The sequence below is a fragment of the Scyliorhinus torazame genome, chromosome 23 (genome assembly GCF_047496885.1).
Source record: "Scyliorhinus torazame isolate Kashiwa2021f chromosome 23, sScyTor2.1, whole genome shotgun sequence".
Classification (NCBI taxonomy): Eukaryota; Metazoa; Chordata; class Chondrichthyes; order Carcharhiniformes; family Scyliorhinidae; genus Scyliorhinus; species Scyliorhinus torazame.
The window spans coordinates 56,911,069-56,934,451 of NC_092729.1; positions in this window are offsets into that span (position 1 = coordinate 56,911,069).

Sequence of the window (23,383 nt, forward strand, 5' to 3'; positions counted from 1 at the left end):
TGTGTGGGGTCGGAGCACTGACAGTGATGGCTGTGTGGGGAGCACTGACAGTGCTGGCTGTGTGGGGGGAGCACTTACAGTGCTGGCTGTGTGGGGCGAGCACTGACAGTGCTGGTTGTGTGGAGGAAGCAATGACACTGCTGGCTGTGTGGGGGAAGCACTGAGAGTGCTGGCTGCGTGGGGGAGCACTGACAGTGTTAGCTGTGTGGTGGGAGCACTGACAGTGCTGGCTGTGTGGGGCGAGCACTGACAGCGCTGGCTGTGTCGTATGAGCACTGTCAGTGCTGGCTGTGTGGTGGGAGCACTGACAGTGCTGGTTGTGTGGTGGGAGCACTGACAGTGCTAGCTCTGTGGGAGAGCACTGGCAGTGCTGGCTGTGTGGGGAGCACTCGCAGTGCTGGCTGTGGGTGGAGAACTGGCAGTGCTGGCTGTGGGGGAGCACTGATAGTGCTGGCTGTGTGGGGTGGGGGCACTGACAGTGCTGGCTGTGTGGTGGGAGCACTGACAGTGCTGGCAGTGTGGTGGGAGCACTGGCAGTGCTGGCTGTGTGGGGGGAGCACTGACAGTGCTTGCTGTGTTGGGTGGGAGAACTGACAGTGCTGGCTGTGTGGGGAGCACTGACAGTGCTGGCTGTGTGGGGAGCAATGACAGTGCTGGCTGTGTGGGGAGCACTGACAGTGCTGGCTGTGTGGGGGAGCACTGACAGTGCTGGCTGTGTGGAGGAGCTCTGACAGTGCTGGCTGTATGGGGGGAGCACTGACAGTGCTGGCAGTGTGGGGAGCATTGACAGTGCTGGTTGTGTGGTGGGAGCACTGACAGTGCTGGCTGTGTGGGGGAGCACTGACAGTGCTAGCTCTGTGGGAGAGCACAGTCAGTGCTGGCTGTGTGTGGTGCACTGACAGTGCTGGCTGTGTGGGGAAGCACTGACAGTGCTGTCTGTGTTGGGGAGCACTGACAGTGCTGTCTGTGTGGGGCAGCACTGTCAGTGCTGGCTGTGTGGTGGGAGCACTGACAGTGCTGGCTGTGTGTGTGGGAGCACTGACAGTGCTGGCAGTGTGGGGGAAGCACTGACAGTGCTGGCTGTGTGGTGGGAGCTCTGACAGTGCTTGCTCTGTGGGGGAGTAGTGACAGTGCTGGTTGTGTGGTGGGAGCACTGACAGAGCTGGCTGTGTGGTGGGAGCACTGGCAGTGCTGGCTGTGTGGGGGGAGCACTGACAGTGCTTGCTGTGTTGGGTGGGAGCACTGACAGTGCTGGTTTGTGGGGGAGCACTGATAGTGCTGGCAGTGTGGGTGGAGCACTGACAGTGCTGGCTGTGTGTGGGAGCACTGACAGTGCTGGTTGTGTGGTGGGAGCACTGACAGTGCTAGCTCTGTGGGAGAGCACTGGCAGTGCTGGCTGTGTGGGGAGCACTCGCAGTGCTGGCTGTGGGTGGAGAACTGGCAGTGCTGGCTGTGGGGGAGCACTGATAGTGCTGGCTGTGTGGGGTAGGGGCACTGAGAGAGCTGGCAGTGTGGTGGGAGCACTGGCAGTGCTGGCTGTGTGGGGGGATCACTGACAGTGCTTGTTGCGTTGGGTGGGAGCGCTGACAGTGCTGGCTGTGTGGGGGAGCACTGACAGTGCTGGCTGTGTGGGGAGCAATGACAGTGCTGGCTGTGTGGTGGGAGCACTGACAGTGCTGGCTGTGTGGGGGAAGGATGACAGTGCTGGCTGTGTGGTGGGAGCACAGGCAGTGCTGGCCGTGTGGGGGAGCATTGACAGTGCTGGCTGTATGGGGGAGCACTGACAGTGCTGGCTGTGTGGGGGGTGCACTGACAGTCTGGTTCTGCGGGGGAGCACTGTCAGTGCTGGCTGTGTGGGGGAGCACTGGCAGTGCTGGCTGTGTGGGTGAAGCACTGGCAGTGCTGGCTGTGTGGTGGAGGACTGACAGTGCTGGCTGTGTTGTGGGAGCACTGGCAGTGCTGGTTGTGTGGGGGAGCACTGACAGTGCTGGCTGTGTGGGGTCGGAGCACTGACAGTGCTGGCTGTGTGGGGAGCACTGACAGTGCTGGCTGTGTGGGGGGAGCACTTACAGTGCTGGCTGTGTGGGGCGAGCACTGACAGTGCTGGTTGTGTGGAGGAAGCACTGACACTGCTGGCTGTGTGGGGGAAGCACTGAGAGTGCTGGCTGCATGGGGGAGCACTGACAGTGTTGGCTGTGTGGTGGGAGCACTGACAGTGCTGGCTGTGTGGGGCGAGCACTGTCAGCGCTGGCTGTGTCGTATGAGCACTGTCGGTGCTGGCTGTGTGGTGGGAGCACTGACAGTGCTGGTTGTGTGGTGGGAGCACTGACAGTGCTAGCTCTGTGGGAGAGCACTGGCAGTGCTGGCTGTGTGGGGAGCACTCGCAGTGCTGGCTGTGGGTGGAGAACTGGCAGTGCTGGCTGTGGGGGAGCACTGATAGTGCTGGCTGTGTGGGGTGGGGCACTGGCAGTGCTGGCTGTGTGGTGGGAGCACTGACAGAGCTGGCAGTGTGGTGGGAGCACTGGCACTGCTGGCTGTGTGGGGGAGCACTGACAGTGCTTGCTGTGTTGGGTGGGAGAACTGACAGTGCTGGCTGTGTGGGGAGCACTGACAGTGCTGGCTGTGTGGGGAGCAAAGACAGTGCTGGCTGTGTGGGGAGCACTGACAGTGCTGGCTGTGTGGGGGAGCACTGACAGTGCTGGCTGTGTGGGGGAGCACTGACAGTGCTGGCTGTGTGTGGTGCACTGACAGTGCTGGCTGTGTGGGGAAGCACTGACAGTGCTGTCTGTGTTGGGGAGCACTGACAGTGCTGTCTGTGTGGGGCAGCACTGTCAGTGCTGGCTGTGTGGTGGGAGCACTGACAGTGCTGGCTGTATGTGTGGGAGCACTGACAGTGCTGGCAGTGTGGGGGAAGCACTGACAGTGCTGGCTGTGTGGTGGGAGCTCTGACAGTGCTTGCTCTGTGGGGGAGTAGTGACAGTGCTGGTTGTGTGGTGGGAGCACTGACAGAGCTGGCTGTGTGGTGGGAGCACTGGCAGTGCTGGCTGTGTGGGGGGAGCACTGACAGTGCTTGCTGTGTTGGGTGGGAGCACTGACAGTGCTGGCTTCGTGGGGGAGCACTGATAGTGCTGGCTGTGTGTGTGGAGGACTGACAGTGCTGGCTGTGTGGGGGAGCACTGACAGTGCTGGCTGTGTGGGGGAGCACTGACAGTGCTAGCTCTGTGGGAGTGCACAGTCAGTGCTGGCTGTGTGTGGTGCACTGACAGTGCTGGCTGTGTGGGGAAGCACTGACAGTGCTGTCTGTGTTGGGGAACACTGACAGTGCTGTCTGTGTGGGGCAGCACTGTCAGTGCTGGCTGTGTGGTGGGAGCACTGACAGTGCTGGCTGTGTGTGTGGGAGCACTGACAGTGCTGGGAGTGTGGGGGAAGCACTGACAGTGCTGGCTGTGTGGTGGGAGCTCTGACAGTGCTTGCTCTGTGGGGGAGTAGTGACAGTGCTGGTTGTGTGGTGGGAGCACTGACAGAGCTGGCTGTGTGGTGGGAGCACTGGCAGTGCTGGCTGTGTGGGGGGAGCACTGACAGTGCTGGCTGTGTGGTGGGAGCACTGACAGTGCTGGCTGTGTGGGGGAGCACTGACAGTGCTGGTTGTGTGGTGGGAGCACTGGCAGTGCTGGCTGTGTGGGGAGCACTCGCAGTGCTGGCTGTGGGTGGAGAACTGGCAGTGCTGGCTGTGGGGGAGCACTGATAGTGCTGGCTGTGTGGGGTGGGGGCACTGAGAGAGCTGGCAGTGTCGTGGGAGCTCTGGCAGTGCTGGCTGTGTGGGGGAGCACTGACAGTGCTTGCAGTGTTGGGTGGGAGCGCTGACAGTGCTGGCTGTGTGGGGGAGCACTGACAGTGCTGGCTGTGTGGGGAGCAATGACAGTGCTGGCTGTGTGGGGAGCACTGACAGTGCTGGCTGTGTGGGGGGAGCACTGACAGTGCTGGCTGTGTGGGGGAGCACTGACAGTGCTGGCTGTGTGGTGGGAGCACTGACAGTGCTGGCTCTGTGGTGGGAGCACTGACAAGGCTGGCTGTGTGGTGGGAGCACTGACAGTGCTGGCTGTGTGGGGGGAGGATGACAGTGCTGGCTGTGTGGTGGGAGCACAGGCAGTGCTGGCCGTGTGGGGGAGCATTGACAGTGCTGGCTGTATGGAGGAGCACTGACAGTGCTGGCTGTGTGGGGGGTGCACTGACAGTCTGGTTCTGCGGGGGAGCACTGTCAGTGCTGGCTGTGTGGGGGAGCACTGGCAGTGCTTGCTGTGTGGGTGAAGCACTGGCAGTGCTGGCTGTGTGGGGGAGGACTGACAGTGCTGGCTGTGTTGTGGGAGCACTGGCAGTGCTGGTTGTGTGGGGAGCACTGACAGTGCAGGCTGTGTGGGGTCGGAGCACTGACAGTGCTGGCTGTGTGGGGAGCACTGACAGTGCTGGCTGTGTGGGGGGAGCACTTACAGTGCTGGCTGTGTGGGGCGAGCACTGACAGTGCTGGTTGTGTGGAGGAAGCACTGACACTGCTGGCTGTGTGGGGGAAGCACTGAGAGTGCTGGCTGCGTGGGGGAGCACTGACAGTGTTGGCTGTGTGGTGGGAGCACTGACAGCGCTGGCTGTGTCGTATGAGCACTGTCAGTGCTGGTTGTGTGGTGGGAGCACTGACAGTGCTGGTTGTGTGGTGGGAGCACTGACAGTGCTAGCTCTGTGGGAGAGCACTGGCAGTGCTGGCTGTGTGGGGAGCACTCGCAGTGCTGGCTGTGGGTGGAGAACTGGCAGTGCTGGCTGTGGGGGAGCACTGATAGTGCTGGCTATGTGGGGTGGGGGCACTGACAGTGCTGGCTGTGTGGTGGGAGCACTGACAGAGCTGGCAGTGTGGTGGGAGCACTGGCAGTGCTCGCTGTGTGGGGGAGCACTGACAGTGCTTGCTGTGTTGGGTGGGAGAACTGACAGTGCTGGCTGTGTGGGGAGCACTGACAGTGCTGGCTGTGTGGGGAGCAATGACAGTGCTGGCTGTGTGGGGAGCACTGACAGTGCTGGCTGTGTGGGGGAGCACTGACAGTGCTGGCTGCGTGGGGGAGCACTGACAGTGCTGGCTGTGTGGTGGGAGCACTGGCAGTGCTGGCTCTGTGTTGGGAGCACTGACAGTGCTGATTTTGTGGTGGGAGCATTGACGTTGCTGGCTGTGAGGGTGGAGCACTGACAGTGCTGGCTGTGTAGGGGGAACACTGACAGTGCTGGCTGTATGGAGAGAGCACTGACAGTGCTGGCTGTGTGGTGTGAGCACTGACAGTGCTGGCTGTGAGGGTGGAGCACTGACAGTGCTGGCTGTATGGTGAGAGCACTGAAAGTGCTGGCTGTGTGGGGGGTCACTGACAGTGCTGGCTGTGTGGGGAGCACTGACAGTGCTAGCTGTGTGGGAGGAGCACTGACAGTGCTGGCTCTGTGGGGAGCACTGACAGCGCTGGCTGTGTGGGGAGCACTGACATTGCTGGCTGTGTGGGGAGCACTGAGAGTGCTAGCTGTGTGGGAGGAGCACTGACAGTGCTGGCTGTGTGGGGGAGCACTGACAGTGCTGGCTGTGTGGGGCGAGGATGACAGTGCTGGCTGTGTGGTGGGAGCACAGGCAGTGCTGGCCGTGTGGGGGAGCATTGACAGTGCTGGCTGTATGGGGGAGTACTGACAGTGCTGGCTGTGTGGGGGGTGCACTGACAGTGCTGTTTCTGCGGGGCAGCACTGCCAGTGCTGGATGTGTGGGGGAGCACTGGCAGTGCTGGCTGTGTGGGTGAAGCACTGGCAGTGCTGGCTGTGTGGGGGAGCACTGACAGTGCTGGCTGTGTTGTGGGAGCACTGGCAGTGCTGGTTGTGTGGGGGAGCACTGACAGTGCTGGCTGTGTGGGGTCGGAGCACTGACAGTGCTGGCTGTGTGGGGAGCACTGACAGTGCTGGCTGTGTGGGGGGAGCACTTACAGTGCTGGCTGTGTGGGGCGAGCACTGACAGTGCTGGTTGTGTGGAGGAAGCACTGACACTGCTGGCTGTGTGGGGGAAGCACTGAGAGTGCTGGCTGCGTGGGGGAGCACTGAAAGTGTTGGCTGTGTGGTGGGAGCACTGACAGTGCTGGCTGTGTGAGGCGAGCACTGACAGTGCTGGCTGTGTCGTATGAGCACTGTCAGTGCTGGCTCTGTGGTGGGAGCACTGACAGTGCTGGCTGTGTGGTGGGAGCACTGACAGTGCTGGCTATCTTGTGAGAGCACTGGCAGTGCTGGCTGTGTCGGGGAGCATTGACAGTGCTGGCTGCATGGGGGGAGCACAGACAGTACTGGCTGTGTGGGGGGTGCACTGACAGTGCTGGCTGTGTGGGGGAGCACTGGCAGTGCTGGCTGTGTGGTGGGAGCACGGACAGTGCTGGCTGTGTGGTGGGAGCACCGACAGTGCTGGTTGTGTGGTGGGAGCACTGACAGTGCTGGCTGTGTGGGGGAGCACTGACAGTGCTGGCTGTGTGTGGTGCACTGACAGTGCTGGCTGTGTGGGGAAGCACTGACAGTGCTGTCTGTGTTGGGGAGCACTGACAGTGCTGGCTGTGTGGGGAGCAATGTCAGTGCTGGCTGTGTGGGGAGCACTGACAGTGCTGGCTGTGTGGGGGAGCACTGACAGTGCTGGCTGTGTGGGGGAGCACTGACAGTGCTGGCTGTGTGTGGTGCACTGACAGTGCTTGCTGTGTGGTGGGAGCTCTGACAGTGCTTGCTCTGTGGGGCAGTAGTGACAGTGCTGGTTGTGTGGTGGGAACACTGACAGAGCTGGCTGTGTGGTGGGAGCACTGGCAGTGCTGTCTGTGTGGGGGAGCACTGACAGTGCTTGCTGTGTTGGGTGGGAGCACTGACAGTGCTGGCTTTGTGGGGGAGCACTGATAGTGCTGGCTGTGTGGGTGGAGGACTGACAGTGCTGGCTGTGTGGGGGAGCACTGACAGTGCTGGCTGTGTGGGGGAGCACTGACAGTGCTGGCTGTATGGGGGGAGCACTGACAGTGCTGGCAGTGTGGGGGAGCACTGACAGTGCTGGTTGTGTGGTGGGAGCACTGACAGTGCTGGCTGTGTGGGGGAGCACTGACAGTGCTAGCTCTGTGGGAGAGCAAAGTCAGTGCTGGCTGTGTGTGGTGCACTGACAGCGCTGGCTGTGTGGGGAAGCACTGACAGTGCTGTCTGTGTTGGGGAGCACTGACAGTGCTGTCTGTGTGGGGCAGCACTGTCAGTGCTGGCTGTGTGGTGGGAGCACTGACAGTGCTGGCTGTGTGTGTGGGAGCACTGACAGTGCTGGCAGTGTGGGGGAAGCACTGACAGTGCTGGCTGTGTGGTGGGAGCTCTGACAGCGCTTGCTCTGTGGGGGAGTAGTGACAGTGCTGGTTGTGTGGTGGGAGCACTGACAGAGCTGGCTGTGTGGTGGGAGCACTGGCAGTGCTGGCTGTGTGGGGGAGCACTGACAGTGCTGGTTGTGTGGGGAGCACTGACAGTGCTGGCTGTGTGGGGGAGCACTGACAGTGCTGGCTGTGTGGGGGAGCACTGACAGTGCTGGCTGTGTGTGGTGCACTGACAGTGCTGGCTGTGTGGGGAAGCACTGACAGTGCTGTCTGTGTTGGGGAGCACTGACAGTGCTGTCTGTGTGGGGCAGCACTGTCAGTGCTGGCTGTGTGGTGGGAGCACTGACAGTGCTGGCTGCGTGTGTGGGAGCACTGACAGTGCTGGCAGTGTGGGGGAAGCACTGACAGTGCTGGCTGTGTGGTGGGAGCTCTGACAGTGCTTGCTCTGTGGGGGAGTAGTGACAGTGCTGGTTGTGTGGTGGGAGCACTGACAGAGCTGGCTGTGTGGTGGGAGCACTGGCAGTGCTGGCTGTGTGGGGGGAGCACTGACAGTGCTTGCTGTGTTGGGTGGGAGCACTGACAGTGCTGGCTTTGTGGGGGAGCACTGATAGTGCTGGCTGTGTGGGTGGAGGACTGACAGTGCTGGCTGTGTGGGGGAGCACTGACAGTGCTGGCTGTGTGGGGGAGCACTGACAGTGCTGGCTGTATGGGGGGAGCACTGACAGTGCTGGCAGTGTGGGGGAGCACTGACAGTGCTGGGTGTGTGGTGGGAGCACTGACAGTGCTGGCTGTGTGGGGCAGCACTGACAGTGCTAGCTCTGTGGGAGAGCACAGTCAGTGCTGGCTGTGTGTGGTGCACTGACAGTGCTGGCTGTGTGGAGAAGCACTGACAGTGCTGTCTGTGTTGGGGAGCACTGACAGTGCTGTCTGTGTGGGGCAGCACTGTCAGTGCTGGCTGTGTGGTGGGAGCACTGACAGTGCTGGCTGTGTGTGTGGGAGCACTGACAGTGCTGGCAGTGTGGGGGAAGCACTGACAGTGCTGGCTGTGTGGTGGGAGCTCTGACAGTGCTTTCTCTGTGGGGGAGTAGTGACAGTGCTGGTTGTGTGGTGGGAGCACTGACAGAGCTGGCTGTGTGGTGGGAGCACTGGCAGTGCTGGCTGTGTGGGGGAGCACTGACAGTGCTTGCTGTGTTGGGTGGGAGCACTGACAGTGCTGGCTTTGTGGGGGAGCACTGATAGTGCTGGCTGTGTGGTTGGAGCACTGACAGTGCTGGCTGTGTGGGGGAGCACTGACAGTGCTGGTTGTGTGGTGGGAGCACTGGCAGTGCTGGCTGTGTGGGGAGCACTCGCAGTGCTGGCTGTGGGTGGAGAACTGGTAGTGCTGGCTGTGGGGGAGCACTGATAGTGCTGGCTGTGTGGGGTGGGGGCACTGAGAGAGCTGGCAGTGTGGTGGGAGCACTGGCAGTGCTGGCTGTGTGGGGGGAGCACTGACAGTGCTTGCAGTGTTGGGTGGGAGCGCTGACAGTGCTGGCTGTGTGGGGGAGCACTGACAGTGCTGGCTGTGTGGGGAGCAATGACAGTGCTGGCTGTGTGGGGAGCACTGACAGTGCTGGCTGTGTGGGGGGAGCACTGACAGTGCTGGCTGTGTGGGGAGCACTGACAGTGCTGGCTCTGTGGTGGGAGCACTGACAGTGCTGGCTGTGTGGTGGGAGCACTGACAGTGCTGGCCGTGTGGGGGAGCATTGACAGTGCTGGCTGTATGGGGGAGCACTGACAGTGTTGGCTGTGTGGGGGGTGCACTGACAGTCTGGTTCTGCGGGGGAGCACTGTCAGTGCTGGCTGTGTGGGGAGCACTGGCAGTGCTGGCTGTGTGGGTGAAGCACTGGCAGTGCTGGCTGTGTGGAGGAGGACTGACAGTGCTGGCTGTGTTGTCGGAGCACTGGCAGTGCTGGTTGTGTGGGGAGCACTGACAGTGCTGGCTGTGTGGGGTCGGAGCACTGACAGTGCTGGCTGTGTGGGGAGCACTGACAGTGCTGGCTGTGTGGGGGGCACTGACAGTGCTGGCTGTGTGGGGGGAGTACTTACAGTGCTGGCTGTGTGGGGCGAGCACTGACAGTGCTGGTTGTGTGGAGGAAGCACTGACACTGCTGGCTGTGTGGGGAAAGCACTGAGAGTGCTGGCTCCGTGGGGGAGCACTGACAGTGTTGGCTGTGTGGTGGGAGCACTGACAGTCCTGGCTGTGTGGGGCGAGCACTGACAGCGCAGGCTGTGTCGTATGAGCACTGTCAGTGCTGGCTGTGTGGTGGGAGCACTGACAGTGCTGGTTGTGTGGTGGGAGCACTGACAGCGCTAGCTCTGTGGGAGAGCACTGGCAGTGCTGGCTGTTTGGGGAGCACTCGCAGTGCTGGCTGTGGGTGGAGAACTGGCAGTGCTGGCTGTGGGGGAGCACTGATAGTGCTGGCTGTGTGGGGTGCGGGCACTGACAGTGCTGGCTGTGTGGTGGGAGCACTGACAGAGCTGGCAGTGTGGTGGGAGCACTGGCAGTGCTGGCTGTGTGGGGGAGCACTGACAGTGCTTGCTGTGTTGGGTGGGAGAACTGACAGTGCTGGCTGTGTGGGGAGCACTGACAGTGCTGGCTGTGTGGGGAGCAATGACAGTGCTGGCTGTGTGGGGAGCACTGACAGTGCTGGATGTGTGGGGGAGCACTGACAGTGCTGGCTGTGTGGGGGAGCACTGACAGTGCTGGCTGTGTGGTGGGAGCACTGACAGTGCTGGCTCTGTGTTGGGAGCACTGACAGTGCTGGCTGTGTGGTGGGAGCACTGACATTGCTGGCTGTGAGGGTGGAGCACTGACAGTGCTGGCTGTGTGGGGGGAGCACTGACAGTGCTGGCTGTATGGAGAGAGCACTGACAGTGCTGGATGTGTGGTGGGAGCACAGGCAGTGCTGGCCGTGTGGGGGAGCATTGACAGTGCTGGCTGCATGGGGGAGCACTGACAGTGCTGGCTGTGTGGGGGGTGCACTGACAGTCTGGTTCTGCGGGGGAGCACTGTCAGTGCTGGCTGTGTGAGGGAGCACTGGCAGTGCTGGCTGTGTGGGTGAAGCACTGGCAGTGCTGGCTGTGTGGGGGAGGACTGACAGTGCTGGCTGTGTTGTGGGAGCACTGGCAGTGCTGGTTGTGTGGGGAGCACTGACAGTGCTGGCTGTGTGGGGTCGGAGCACTGACAGTGCTGGCTGTGTGGGGAGCACTGACAGTGCTGGCTGTGTGGGGGGAGCACTTACAGTGCTGGCTGTGTGGGGCGAGCACTGACAGTGCTGGTTTTGTGGAGGAAGCACTGACACTGCTGGCTGTGTGGGGGAAGCACTGAGAGTGCTGGCTGCGTGGGGGAGCACTGACAGTGTTGGCTGTGTGGTGGGAGCACTGACAGTGCTGGCTGTGTGGGGCGAGCACTGACAGCGCTGGCTGTGTCGTATGAGCACTGTCAGTGCTGGCTGCGTGGTGGGAGCACTGACAGTGCTGGTTGTGTGGTGGGAGCACTGACAGTGCTAGCTCTGTGGGAGAGCACTGGCAGTGCTGGCTGTGTGGGGAGCACTCGCAGTGCTGGCTGTGGGTGGAGAACTGGCAGTGCTGGCTGTGGGGGAGCACTGATAGTGCTGGCTGTGTGGGGTGGGGGCACTGACAGTGCTGGCTGTGTGGTGGGAGCACTGACAGAGCTGGCAGTGTGGTGGGAGCACTGGCAGTGCTGGCTGTGTGGGGGGAGCATTGACAGTGCTTGCTGTGTTGGGTGGGAGAACTGACAGTGCTGGCTGTGTGGGGAGCACTGACAGTGCTGGCTGTGTGGGGAGCAATGACAGTGCTGGCTGTGTGGGGAGCACAGACAGTACTGGCTGTGTGGGGGGTGCACTGACAGTGCTGGCTGTGTGGGGGAGCACTGGCAGTGCTGGCTGTGTGGTGGGAGCACGGACAGTGCTGGCTGTGTGGTGGGAGCACCGACAGTGCTGGTTGTGTGGTGGGAGCACTGACAGTGCTGGCTATGTGCGGGAGCACTGACAGTGCTGGCTGTGTGTGGTGCACTGACAGTGCTGGCTGTGTGGGGAAGCACTGACAGTGCTGTCTGTGTTGGGGAGCACTGACAGTGCTGGCTGTGTGGGGAGCAATGACAGTGCTGGCTGTGTGGGAGAGCACTGACAGTGCTGGCTGTGTGGGGGAGCACTGACAGTGCTGGCTGTGTGTGGTGCACTGACAGTGCTGGCTGTGTGGGGAAGCACTGACAGTGCTGTCTGTGTTCGGGAGCACTGACAGTGCTGTCTGTGTGGGGCAGCACTGTCAGTGCTGGCTGTGTGGTGGGAGCACTGACAGTGCTGGCTGTGTGTGTGGGAGCACTGACAGTGCTGGCAGTGTGGGGGAAGCACTGACAGTGCTGGCTGTGTGGTGGGAGCTCTGACAGTGCTTGCTCTGTGGGGGAGTAGTGACAGTGCTGGTTGTGTGGTCGAGCACTGACAGAGCTGGCTGTGTCGTGGGAGCACTGGCAGTTCTGGCTGTGTGGGGGGAGCACTGACAGTGCTTGCTGTGTTGGGTGGGAGCACTGACAGTGCTGGCTTTGTGGGGGAGGACTGACAGTGCTGGCTGTGTGGGGGAGCACTGACAGTGCTGGTTGTGTGGGGGAGCACTGACAGTGCTGGCTGTATGGGGGGAGCACTGACAGTGCTGGCTGTGTGGGGGAGCACTGACAGTGCTGGCTGTGTGGTGGGAGCACTGACTGTGCTGGCTCTGTGTTGGGAGCACTGACAGTGCTGGCTGTGTGGTGGGAGCACTGACATTGCTGGCTGTGAGGGTGGAGCACTGACAGTGCTGGCTGTGTGGGGGGAGCACTGACAGTGCTGGCTGTATGGAGAGAGCACTGACAGTGCTGGCTGTGTGGTGTGAGCACTGACAGTGCTGGCTGTGAGGGTGGAGCACTGACAGTGCTGGCTGTATGGTGAGAGCACTGAAAGTGCTGGCTGTGTGGGGGGTCACTGACAGTGCTGGCTGTGTGGGGAGCACTGACAGTGCTAGCTGTGTGGGAGGAGCACTGACAGTGCTGGCTGTGTGGGGAGCACTGACAGCGCTGGCTGTGTGGGGAGCACTGACAGTGCTGGCTGTGTGGGGAGCACTGACAGTGCTAGCTGTGTGGGAGGAGCACTGACAGTGCTGGCTGTGTGGGGGAGCACTGATAGTGCTGGCTGTGTGGGGTGGGGGCACTGACAGTGCTGGCTGTGTGGTGGGAGCACTGACAGAGCTGGCAGTGTGGTGGGAGCACTGGCAGTGCTGGCTGTGTGGGGGGAGCATTGACAGTGCTTGCTGTGTTGGGTGGGAGAACTGACAGTGCTGGCTGTGTGGGGAGCACTGACAGTGCTGGCTGTGTGGGGAGCAATGACAGTGCTGGCTGTGTGGGGAGCACAGACAGTACTGGCTGTGTGGGGGGTGCACTGACAGTGCTGGCTGTGTGGGGGAGCACTGGCAGTGCTGGCTGTGTGGTGGGAGCACGGACAGTGCTGGCTGTGTGGTGGGAGCACCGACAGTGCTGGTTGTGTGGTGGGAGCACTGACAGTGCTGGCTATGTGCGGGAGCACTGACAGTGCTGGCTGTGTGTGGTGCACTGACAGTGCTGGCTGTGTGGGGAAGCACTGACAGTGCTGTCTGTGTTGGGGAGCACTGACAGTGCTGGCTGTGTGGGGAGCAATGACAGTGCTGGCTGTGTGGGAGAGCACTGACAGTGCTGGCTGTGTGGGGGAGCACTGACAGTGCTGGCTGTGTGTGGTGCACTGACAGTGCTGGCTGTGTGGGGAAGCACTGACAGTGCTGTCTGTGTTCGGGAGCACTGACAGTGCTGTCTGTGTGGGGCAGCACTGTCAGTGCTGGCTGTATGGTGGGAGCACTGACAGTGCTGGCTGTGTGTGTGGGAGCACTGACAGTGCTGGCAGTGTGGGGGAAGCACTGACAGTGCTGGCTGTGTGGTGGGAGCTCTGACAGTGCTTGCTCTGTGGGGGAGTAGTGACAGTGCTGGTTGTGTGGTGGGAGCACTGACAGAGCTGGCTGTGTCGTGGGAGCACTGGCAGTTCTGGCTGTGTGGGGGGATCACTGACAGTGCTTGCTGTGTTGGGTGGGAGCACTGACAGTGCTGGCTTTGTGGGGGAGGACTGACAGTGCTGGCTGTGTGGGGGAGCACTGACAATGCTGGCTGTGTTGGAGGAGCACTGACAGTGCTGGCTGTATGGGGGGAGCACTGACAGTGCTGGCTGTGTGGGGGAGCACTGACAGTGCTGGCTGTGTGGTGGGAGCACTGACTGTGCTGGCTCTGTGTTGGGAGCACTGACAGTGCTGGCTGTGTGGTGGGAGCACTGACATTGCTGGCTGTGAGGGTGGAGCACTGACAGTGCTGGCTGTGTGGGGGGAGCACTGACAGTGCTGGCTGTATGGAGAGAGCACTGAGAGTGCTGGCTGTGTGGTGTGAGCACTGACAGTGCTGGCTGTGAGGGTGGAGCACTGACAGTGCTGGCTGTATGGTGAGAGCACTGAAAGTGCTGGCTGTGTGGGGGGTCACTGACAGTGCTGGCTGTGTGGGGAGCACTGACAGTGCTAGCTGTGTGGGAGGAGCACTGACAGTGCTGGCTGTGTGGGGAGCACTGACAGCGCTGGCTGTGTGGGGAGCACTGACAGTGCTGGCTGTGTGGGGAGCACTGACAGTGCTAGCTGTGTGGGAGGAGCACTGACAGTGCTGGCTGTGTGGGGGAGCACTGACAGTGCTGGCTGTGTGGGGCGAGGATGACAGTGCTGGCTGTGTGGTGGGAGCACAGGCAGTGCTGGCCGTGTGGGGGAGCATTGACAGTGCTGGCTGTATGGGGGAGTACTGACAGTGCTGGCTGTGTGGGGGGTGCACTGACAGTGCTGGTTCTGCGGGGCAGCACTGCCAGTGCTGGATGTGTGGGGGAGCACTGGCAGTGCTGGCTGTGTGGGTGAAGCACTGGCAGTGCTGGCTGTGTGGGGGGAGCACTGACAGTGCTGGCTGTGTTGTGGGAGCACTGGCTGTGCTGGTTGTGTGGGGGAGCACTGACAGTGCTGGCTGTGTGGGGTCGGAGCACTGACAGTGCTGGCTGTGTGGGGAGCACTGACAGTGCTGGCTGTGTGGGGGGAGCACTTACAGTGCTGGCTGTGTGGGGCGAGCACTGAAAGTGCTGGTTGTGTGGAGGAAGCACTGACACTGCTGGCTGTGTGGGGGAAGCACTGAGAGTGCTGGCTGCGTGGGGGAGCACTGACAGTGTTGGCTGTGTGGTGGGAGCACTGACAGTGCTGGCTGTGTGGGGCGAGCACTGACAGTGCTGGCTGTGTCGTATGAGCACTGACAGTTCTGGCTGTGTGGTGGGAGCACTGACAGTGCTGGCTGTGTGGTGGGAGCACTGACAGTGCTGGCTGTCTTGTGAGAGCACTGGCAGTGCGGGCTGTGTCGGGGAGCATTGACAGTGCTGGCTGCAAGGGGGAGCACAGACAGTACTGGCTGTGTGGGGGGTGCACTGACAGTGCTGGCTGTGTGGGGGAGCACTGGCAGTGCTGGCTGTGTGGTGGGAGCACGGACAGTGCTGGCTGTGTGGTGGGAGCACCGACAGTGCTGGTTGTGTGGTGGGAGCACTGACAGTGCTGGCTGTGTGCGGGAGCACTGACAGTGCTGGCTGTGTGTGGTGCACTGACAGTGCTGGCTGTGTGGGGAAGCACTGACAGTGCTGTCTGTGTTGGGGAGCACTGACAGTGCTGGCTGTGTGGGGAGCAATGACAGTGCTGGCTGTGTGGGGGAGCACTGACAGTGCTGGCTGTGTGGGGGAGCACTGACAGTGCTGGCTGTGTGTGGTGCACTGACAGTGCTGGCTGTGTGGGGAAGCACTGACAGTGCTGTCTGTGTTCGGGAGCACTGACAGTGCTGTCTGTGTGGGGCAGCACTGTCAGTGCTGGCTGTGTGGTGGGAGCACTGACAGTGCTGGCTGTGTGTGTGGGAGCACTGACAGTGCTGGCAGTGTGGGGGAAGCACTGACAGTGCTGGCTGTGTGGTGGGAGCTCTGACAGTGCTTGCTCTGTGGGGGAGTAGTGACAGTGCTGGTTGTGTGGTGGGAGCACTGACAGAGCTGGCTGTGTCGTGGGAGCACTGGCAGTTCTGGCTGTGTGGGGGGAGCACTGACAGTGCTTGCTGTGTTGGGTGGGAGCACTGACAGTGCTGGCTTTGTGGGGGAGGACTGACAGTGCTGGCTGTGTGGGGGAGCACTGACAGTGCTGGCTGTGTGGGGGAGCACTGACAGTGCTGGCTGTTTGGGGGGAGCACTGACAGTGCTGGCAGTGTGGGGGAGCACTGACAATGCTGGTTATGTGGTGGGAGCACTGACAGTGCTGGCTGTGTGGGGGAGCACTGACAGTGCTAGCTCTGTGGGAGAGCACAGTCAGTGCTGGCTGTGTGTGGTGCACTGACAGTGCTGGCTGTGTGGGGCAGCACTGTCAGTGCTGGCTGTGTGGTGGGAGCACTGACAGTGCTGGCTGTGTGTGTGGGAGCACTGACAGTGCTGGCAGTGTGGGGGAAGCACTGACAGTGCTGGCTGTGTGGTGGGAGCTCTGACAGTGCTTGCTCTGTGGGGGAGTAGTGACAGTGCTGGTTGTGTGGTGGGAGCACTGACAGAGCTGGCTGTGTGGTGGGAGCACTGGCAGTGCTGGCTGTGTGGGGAGCACTGACAGTGCTGGTTGTGTGGTGGGAGCACTGACAGTGCTGGCTTTGTGGGGGAGCACTGATAGTGCTGGCTGTGTGGGTGGAGCACTGACAGTGCTGGCTGTGTGGGGGAGCACTGACAGTGCTGGTTGTGTGGTGGGAGCACTGACAGTGCTAGCTCTGTGGGAGAGCACTGGCAGTCCTGGCTGTGTGGGGAGCACTCGCAGTGCTGGCTGTGGGTGGAGAACTGGCAGTGCTGGCTGTGGGGGAGCACTGATAGTGCTGGCTGTGTAGGGTGGGGGCACTGAGAGAGCTGGCAGTGTGGTGGGAGCACTGGCAGTGCTGGCTGTGTGGGGGGAGCACTGACAGTGCTTGCTGTGTTGGGTGGGAGCGCTGACAGTGCTGGCTTTGTGGGGGAGCACTGACAGTGCTGGCTGTGTGGGGAGCAATGACAGTGCTGGCTGTGTGTGGAGCACTGACAGTGCTGGCTGTGTGGGGGGAGCACTGACAGTGCTGGCTGTGTGGGGGAGCACTGACAGTGCTGGCTGTGTGGTGGGAGCACTGACAGTGCTGGCTCTGTGGTGGGAGCACTGACAGTGCTGGCTGTGTGGTGGGAGCACTGACAGTGCTGGCTGTGTGGGGGGAGGATGACAGTGCTGGCTGTGTGGTGGGAGCACAGGCAGTGCTGGCCGTGTGGGGGAGCATTGACAGTGCTGGCTGTATGGGGGAGCACTGACAGTCTGGTTCTGCGGGGGAGCACTGTCAGTGCTGGCTGTGTGGGGGAGCACTGGCAGTGCTGGCTGTGTGGGTGAAGCACTGGCAGTGCTGGCTGTGTGGGGGAGGACTGACAGTGCTGGCTGTGTTGTGGGAGCACTGGCAGTGCTGGTTGTGTGGGGAGCACTGACAGTGCTGGCTGCGTGGGGTCGGAGCACTGACAGTGCTGGCTGTGTGCGGAGCACTGACAGTGCTGGCTGTGTGGGGGGAGCACTTACAGTGCTGGCTGTGTGGGGCGAGCACTGACAGTGCTGGTTGTGTGGAGGAAGCACTGACACTGCTGGCTGTGTGGGGGAAGCACTGAGAGTGCTGGCTGCGTGGGGGAGCACTGACAGTGTTAGCTGTGTGGTGGGAGCACTGACAGTGCTGGCTGTGTGGGGCGAGCACTGACAGCGCTGGCTGTGTCGTATGAGCACTGTCAGTGCTGGCTGTGTGGTGGGAGCACTGACAGTGCTGGTTGTGTGGTGGGAGCACTGACAGTGCTAGCTCTGTGGGAGAGCACTGGCAGTGCTGGCTGTGTGGGGAGCACTCGCAGTGCTGGCTGTGGGTGGAGAACTGGCAGTGCTGGCTGTGGGGGAGCACTGATAGTGCTGGCTGTGTGGGGTGGGGGCACTGACAGTGCTGGCTGTGTGGTGGGAGCACTGACAGAGCTGGCAGTGTGGTGGGAGCACTGGCAGTGCTGGCTGTGTGGGGGGAGCACTGACAGTGCTTTCTGTGTTGGGTGGGAGAACTGACAGTGCTGGCTGTGTGGGGAGCACTGACAGTGCTGGCTGTGTGGGGAGCAATGACCGTGCTGGCTGTGTGGGGAGCACTGACAGTGCTGGCTGTGTGGGGGAGCACTGACAGTGCTGGCTGTGTGGGGGAGCACTGACAGTGCTGGCTGTGTGGTGGGAGCACTGACAGTGCTGGCTCAGTGTTGGGAGCACTGACAGTGCTGGCTGTGTGGTGGGAGCACTGACATTGCTGGCTGTGAGGGTGGAGCACTGACAGTGCTGGCTGTGTGGGGGGAGCACTGACAGTGCTGGCTGTATGGAGAGAGCACTGACAGTGCTGGCTGTGTGGTGTGAGCACTGACAGTGCTGGCTGTGTGGGGGGTCACTGACAATGCTGGCTGTGTGGGGAGCACTGACAGTGCTAGCTGTGTGGGAGGAGCACTGACAGTGCTGGCTGTGTGGGGAGCACTGACAGCGCTGGCTGTGTGGGGAGCACTGACAGTGCTGGCTGTGTGGGGAGCACTGACAATGCGAGCTGTGTGGGAGGAGCACTGACAGTGCTGGCTGTGTGGGGGAGCACTGACAGTGCTGGCTGTGTGGGGCGAGGATGACAGTGCTGGCTTTTTGGTGGGAGCACAGGCAGTGCTGGCCGTGTGGGGGAGCATTGACAGTGCTGGCTGTATGGGGGAGTACTGACAGTGCTGGCTGTGTGGCGGGTGCACTGACAGTGCTGGCTGTGTGTGTGGGAGCACTGACAGTGCTGGCTGTATGGTGAGAGCACTGAAAGTGCTGGCTGTGTGGGGGGTCACTGACAGTGCTGGCTGTGTGGGAGCACTGACAGTGCTGGCCGTGTGGGGGAGCACTGGCAGTGCTGGTTGTGTGGGGGAGCACTGACAGTGCTGGCTGTGTGGGGTCGGAGCACTGACAGTGCTGGCTGTGTGGGGAGCACTGACAGTGCTGGCTGTGTGGGGGGAGCACTTACAGTGCTGGCTGTGTGGGGCGAGCACTGACAGTGCTGGTTGAGAGGAGGAAGCACTGACACTGCTGGCTGTGTGGGGGAAGCACTGAGAGTGCTGGCTTCGTGGGGGAGCACTGACAATGTTGGCTGTGTGGTGGGAGCACTGACAGTGCTGGCTGTGTGGGGCGAGCACTGACAGTGCTGGCTGTGTCGTATGAGCACTGTCAGTGCTGGCTGTGTGGTGGGAGCACTGACAGTGCTGGCTGTGTGGTGGGAGCACTGACAGTGCTGGCTGTCTTGTGAGAGCACTGGCAGTGCTGGCTGTGTCGGGGAGCATTGACAGTGCTGGCTGCATGGGGGGAGCACAGACAGTACTGGCTGTGTGGGGGGTGCACTGACAGTGCTGGCTGTGTGGGAGCACTGGCAGTGCTGGCTGTGTGGTGGGAGCACGGACAGTGCTGGCTGTGTGGTGGGAGCACCGACAGTGCTGGTTGTGTGGTGGGAGCACTGACACTGCTGGCTGTGTGGGGGAAGCACTGAGAGTGCTGGCTCCGTGGGGGAGCACTGACAGTGTTGGCTGTGTGGTGGGAGCACTGACAGTGTTGGCTCTGTGGGGGTGCACTGACAGTGCTGGCTGTGTGGTGGGAGCACTGACAGTGCTGGCTGTGTGGGGGGAGCACTGACAGTGCTGGCTGTGTGGGGTTAGCACTGACAGCGCTGGCTGTGTGGGGGAGCAGTGGCAGTGCTGTCTGTGTGGGGGGAGGACTGACAGTGCTGGTGTGTGGTGGGAGCACTGACAGTGCTGGCAGTGTGTGGGAGCACTGACAGTGCTGGCTGTATGGGGGGAGCACTGACAGTGCTGGCTGTGTGGGGGGAGCATTGACAGTGCTGCCTGTGTGGGGGAGCACTGACAGTGCTGGTTGTGTGGTTGGAGCACTGACAGTGCTGGCTGTGTGGGGTTAGCACTGACAGCGCTGGCTGTGTGGGGGAGCAGTGGCAGTGCTGTCTGTGTGGGGGGAGGACTGACAGTGCTGGTGTGTGGTGGGAGCACTGACAGTGCTGGCAGTGTGTGGGAGCACTGACAGTGCTGGCTGTATGGGGGAGCACTGACAGTGCTGGCTGTGTGTGTGGGAGCACTGACAGTGCTGGCAGTGTGGGGGAAGCACTGACAGTGCTGGCTGTGTGGTGGGAGCTCTGACAGTGCTTGCTCTGTGGGGGAGTAGTGACAGTGCTGGCTGTGTGATGGGAGCACTGACAGTGCTGGCTGTGTGTGCGGAGCACTGACAGTGCTGGCTGTGTGGGGGAGCACTGACAGTGCTGGCTGTGTGGTGGGAGCTCTGACAGTGCTGGCTGTGTGGGAGCACTGACAGTGCTGGCTGTGTGGTGCACTGACAGTGCTGGCTGTGCGTTGGGAGCACTGACAGTGCTGGCTGTATGGGGGAGCACTGAGAGTGCTGGGTGTGTGGGGGAGCATTGCCAGTGCTGGCTGTGTGGGGGGAGCACTGACAGTGCTGGCTGTGTGGGGGGATCACTGATAGTGCTGGCTTTGTGGGGAGCACTGAAAGTGCTGGCTGTGTGGTGGGAGCACTGACAGTGCGGTCTGTGAGGGTGGAGCACTGACAGTGCTGGCTGTGTGGGGGAGCACTGACAGTGCTGGTTGTGTGGTGGGAGCACTGACAGTGCTGGTTGTGTGGGGGAGAACTGACAGTGCTGGCTGTCTTGTGAGAGCTCTGGCAGTGCTGGCTGTGTCGGGGAGCATTGACAGTGCTGGCTGCATGGGGGGAGCACAGACAGTACTGGCTGTGTGGGGGGTGCACTGACAGTGCTGGCTGTGTGGGGGAGCACTGGCAGTGCTGGCTGTGTGGTGGGAGCACGGACAGTGCTGGCTGTGTGGTGGGAGCACCGACAGTGCTGGTTGTGTGGTGGGAGCACTGACACTGCTGGCTGTGTGGGGGAAGCACTGAGAGTGCTGGCTACGTGGGGGAGCACTGACAGTGTTGGCTGTGTGGTGGGAGCACTGACAGTGTTGGCTCTGTGGGGGAGCACTGACAGTGCTGGCTGTGTGGTGGGACCACTGCCAGTGCTGGCTGTGTGGGGAGCACTGACAGTGCTGGCAGTGTGGGGGAGCACTGGCAGTGCCGTCTGTGTGGGGGGAGCACTGACAGTGCTGGCTGTGTGGCGGAGCACTGACAGTGCTGGCTGTGTGGTGGGAGCACTGACAGTGCTGGCTGTGTGCGGGGAGCACTGACAGTGCTGGCTGTGTGGGGGTAGCACTGACAGCGCTGGCTGTGTGGGGGAGCAGTGACAGTGCTGTCTGTGTGGGGGGAGGACTGACAGTGCTGGTGTGTGGTGGGAGCACTGACAGTGCTGGCAGTGTTTGGGAGCACTGACAGTGCTGGCTTTATAGGGGAGCACTGACAGTGCTGGCTGTGTGGGGGAGCACTGACAGTGCTGGCTGTGTGGGGGAGCACTGACAGTGCTGGTTGTGTGGTTGGAGCACTGACAGTGCTGGGTGTGTGGGGGAGCACTGACAGTGCTAGCTCTGTGGGAGAGCACAGCCAGTGCTGGCTGTGTGGGGGGCACTGACAGTGCTGGCTGTGTGGGGGAGCACTGACAGTGCTGTCTGTGTGGGGGAGCACTGTCAGTGCTGGCTGTGTGGTGGGAGCACTGACAGTGCTGGCTGTGTGTGTGGGAGCACTGACAGTGCTGGCAGTGTGGGGGAAGCACTGACAGTGCTGGCTGTGTGGTGGGAGCTCTGACAGTGCTTGCTCCGTGGGGGAGTAGTGACAGTGCTGGCTGTGTGGTGGGAGCAGTGACAGTGCTGGCTGTGTGTGCGGAGCACTGACAGTGCTGGCTGTGTGGGGGAGTACTGACAGTGCTGGCTGTGTGGTGGGAGCTCTGACAGTGCTGTCTGTGTGGGAGCACTGACAGTGCTGGCTGTGTGGTGCACTGACAGTGCTGGCTGTGCGGTGGGAGCACTGACAGTGCTAGCTGTATGGGGGAGCACTGAGAGTGCTGGGTGTGTGGGGGAGCATTGCCAGTGCTGGCTGTGTGGGGGGAGCACTGACAGTGCTGGCTGTGTGGGGGGATCACTGATAGTGCTGGCTTTGTGGGGAGCACTGAAAGTGCTGGCTGTGTGGTGGGAGCACTGACAGTGCGGTCTGTGAGGGTGGAGCACTGACAGTGCTGGCTGTGTGGGGGAGCACTGACAGTGCTGGTTGTGTGGTGGGAGCACTGACAGTGCTGGTTGTGTGGGGGAGAACTGACAGTGCTGGCTCTATGGCGGAGCACCGACAGTGCTGGCTGTGTGGTGGGAGCACTGAAAGTGCTGGCTGTGAGGGTGGAGCACTGACAGTGCTGGCTGTATGGTGAGAACACTGACAGTGCTGGCTGTGTGGGAGGTCACTGACAGTGCTGGCTGTGTGGGGAGCACTGACAGTGCTAGCTGTGTGGGAGGAGCACTGACAGTGCTGGCAGTGTGGGGAGCACTGACAGCGCTGGCTGTGCGGGGAGCACTGACAGTGCTGGCTGTGTGGGGGGAGGATGACAGTGCTGGTTGTGTGGTGGGAGCACTGGCAGTGCTGGCCGTGTGGGGGAGCATTGACAGTGCTGGCTGTATGGGGGAGCACTGACAGTGCTGGCTGTGTGGGGGGTGCACTGACAGTGCTGGTTCTGCGGGGGAGCACTGCCAGTGCTGGCTGTGTGGGGGAGCACTGGCACTTCTGGCTGTGTGGGTGAAGCACTCGCAGTGCTGGCTGTGTGGTGGGAGCACTGGCAGTGCTGGTTGTGTGGAGGAGCACTGACAGTGCTGGCTGTGTGGGGGGAGCACTCACAGTGCTGGCTGTGTGGGGAGCACTGACAGTGCTGGCTGTGTGCGGTGAACACTTACAGTGCTGGCTGTGTGGGGGAGCATTGACAGTGCTGGTTGTGTGGAGGAAGCACTGACACTGCTGGCTGTGTGGGGGAAGCACTGAGAGTGCTGGCTGCGTGGGGGAGCACTGACAGTGTTGGCTGAGTGGTGGGAGCACTGACAGTGCTGGCTGTGTGGGGCGAGCACTGACAGTGCTAGCTGTGTCGTGTGAGCACTGTCAGTGCTGGCTATGTGGTGGGAGCACTGACAGTGCTGGTTGTGTGGTGGGAGCACTGACAGTGCTGGCTGTGTGGTGGGAGCACTGGCAGTGCTGGCTGTTTCGGGGAGCATTGACAGTGCTGGCTGTTTGGGGGGAGCACTGACAGTGCTGGCTGTGTGGGGGGTGCACTGACAGTGCTGGCTGCGTGGGGAGCACTGGCAGTGCTGGCTGTGTGGTGAGAGCACTGACAGTGCTGGCTGTGTGGTGGCAGCACTGACAATGCTGGCTGTGTGGTGGGAGCACTGGCAGTGCTGGCTGTATGGTGAGAGCACTGACAGTGCTGGCTGTGTGGGGGGTCACTGACAGTGCTGGCTCTGTGGGGAGCACTGACAGTGCTAGCTGTGTGGGAGGAGCACTGACAGTGCTGGCTGTGTTGGGAGCACTGACAGCGTTGGCTGTGTGGGGAGCACTGACAGTGCTGGCTGTGTGGGGAGCACTGACAGGGCTAGCTGTGTGGGAGGAGCACTGACAGTGCTGGCTGTGTGGGGGAGCACTGACAGTGCTGGATGTGTGGGGGGAGGATGACAGTGCTGGCAGTGTGGTGGGAGCACAGGTAGTGCTGGCCGTGTGGGGTAGCATTGACAGTGCTGGCTGTATGCGGGAGCACTGACAGTGCTGGCTGTGTGGGGGGTGCACTGACAGTGCTGGTTCTGCGGGGGAGCACTGCCAGTGCTGGCTGTGTGGGGAGCACTGGCAGTGCTGGCTGT